General features: G+C 38.0%; 1 pseudogene; it reads right to left on the minus strand.

Annotated features, from left to right (window-relative positions):
• Nucleotides 1-262: 262 nt before the first annotated feature.
• On the minus strand, nt 263-1,219 carry LOC124958736 (spindlin-1-like; annotated as a pseudogene).
• Between the last annotated feature and the right edge of the window lie 1,414 nt (nt 1,220-2,633).

Raw genomic sequence — 2,633 nt, forward strand, 5'->3', positions numbered from 1 at the left:
ACTAGCTTAATTTTTACCAAACTTGCCTGTAACTCCCCTCGCAACAGACAGACAGACTTACAAGAGAAGGAGTCCTCCTTACACAAAATGCTTTGTGTTCACATCAATCTGTACTATTCAGAACAAAACCAGTTCTGCTGGCAGAGATTGTGGGTTCGCAGGGACATTTAAGCTGTCATTAAACTGGAAAGCAATCAAGTCTTTATGTCTACAATTTATACATTTAATACTTGCACAAATTTGGCAAAGTTCATGATGACATCTAGGATGTTTTCACCAAATCATAGACATAAATATGGAAATCATCATCAAACTTGATGAAATAGACGGATGGTTTGGCTTCTACTTGATGAATGACCATGCCAGTCCTTTTTGAGCCATCTTCTTTGGCATATTCCACTTGTTTGCCTACCAGGCTGTCCACAACTTCTCCTGGTTCCCTTTCTGCTGGAGGTGAGTCATTGGAGTCAGGCATGATGCGAAGGTCGCCTTCTTTGTAATCGTCTAGCAGCTGGTACATGTACAAGACAGGGTCCTTCTCATAGGTGATGTAGAACCACGTGTTCATGATAGGTGCCCGTGCCAAGACCATTCCCCTCCACTCATCTTTAGAGCCATCCTCTGTCTCAAACATATGTTCCACCGCTTTGCCAATCATTATGTCTTCCAAGTGTGCATCGCTGATCCGAGATGTTGCAACTCTATCAGGTAGGACTTCAAGCGCAGAAACTCTTTCGTCTTTATTAAGTTCTAGTCCGTAATCACAGTCAAATCCATCATACTTTATAAGATACAAAGAAGGATTCAGGGGCACCTGGTCCAGGACGGTCCCCTTCCACTGGGTTACGGGGCCGTTGCCCTCTCTCCACCCCATGCTGGATCCTGCAGCCTACGATGTTCCGCCGGGGCTGAGACACAGGCTTGCTTGGCCCCACACTGCTCCGATGTTTTTTGTGAGATGTCCTCTTCTTCATCATGTTTGCAGACACTCCAGCATGGCCTGCATCAGCTCTGGACCGCTGGCCAGGTGTCTTTCCGAATGGGGTCTTCATTCATCTGTATTTATGTGAGCAGCAGAGCTGCTAGACTAGGGTGAAAATTCAATATTCTCCAATTGAAAACTTTCCACAAAATGTCAGTTTTCTTGTTAATCCACCATACAAGTGCCTCTTTTACAAGCTCAGCAAAAATGTGAGGAATCACAAGTACTCTGCCGGCAGCCGAGGCCGCCGGCCGAGCCCGAGCCAGATGGCGCCTCCCCGCCCCCGCTCCTCGCCGCGGCCGCCGCCCACCCCTTAAGTTTGATTTAATAGTATTAACCTGTTATTATAGTCCTCTAATCCCTAGTAACTTTTGATTTTAATTTTAGATATTACAAATAGTACAATTTTAGGAAGGATATAAAATCATGTCCAAAGATATGGAAAATTAATTTTAAAGAAGTTCCCAAAGCATAAGCACTATTTTTCATAGTCATTCTCCATTCTGAACGATTAAAGTATAAGATAATAGATTCTTCATGTGAATGACCCATGAAAGACCACATTATCCTTGTGATATGCTTCAGTGATATATGCAAACTGTACTCCCAACAGAGAGGCATGCAGATGAATGGATTGTCTAACATATTGATATTGCAAATACCTTCAATCTTGCTCTCAAAATGAGAGTAAGGGACCCGAAAATTTCATGAATTTTCACACCTTTGTTCATGGTCATAGGTTTAATATTTTTAATCAAAATTTTCATTTGTTCTTTTTAGATATACATGAGAATAGAGTGTATTTTGACATATTAAACATACATGGAGTATATCTTATTCTAATTAGGATCCTAATCTTGTGGACTTACACAATGTTGAGATTCACTATGGTGTATTCATATATCAACATAGAAAATTTATGTCTGATTCATTCCACTATCTTTCCTTTTCCTATCCTCCTCCCTTCCCTTCATCCCTCTTTGTCTAATCCACTGAACTTCTATCCCTCTGTCCCTTGTTGTGTGTTTGCATCTACATATCAGAGAACTTTCCACAGGTTTAATTTTTTGAACCTAATTTAATTAACTAGAAATATTTGATCTTTTTTAACATTTTGGTAAAATTTGAGGTTGAAGACTTAAACCTCTTGACATTTAAAGTCATGTCAGGGAAAAGCAAAGTCTTAATTGTCAACAACGTATAGCTAAGGCAATGTCAAAATTCTAAACATTTGGAGAATGATAAAAATGTAGTTATAAATTTGAATAAATACTGGTAAAATTGCCATATTCATAGTCTCAATGAAGAAATATGTTACTATTTTTATTTTATAAATACAATTGACCCACAGGAAATATTCGGAACCTATAGCTTCAGTTTCAGGAAAGAAATATAATGAAATTTAAATGAAAAAAAATTTTAGATTTAAGGTTCAAAAATTTAAAATTATTACAGAGAATTGCACAGTTTAGAATATATATTATTTTGTATCTGCTTAAATTCAAGGTAAATTTATGCTTTAAATTTTTTACCAATGAGACAGTTAGGGCTCATAATAATCTTAAAACAATATAATAAATAATCTGTGTTCAGCATTATATGGCTCCCAAAACTTTTGACATAAACTGATGTCTCTTGCATTGATTTTAGG

The sequence above is a fragment of the Sciurus carolinensis genome, chromosome 1 (assembly GCF_902686445.1).
Source record: "Sciurus carolinensis chromosome 1, mSciCar1.2, whole genome shotgun sequence".
Classification (NCBI taxonomy): Eukaryota; Metazoa; Chordata; class Mammalia; order Rodentia; family Sciuridae; genus Sciurus; species Sciurus carolinensis.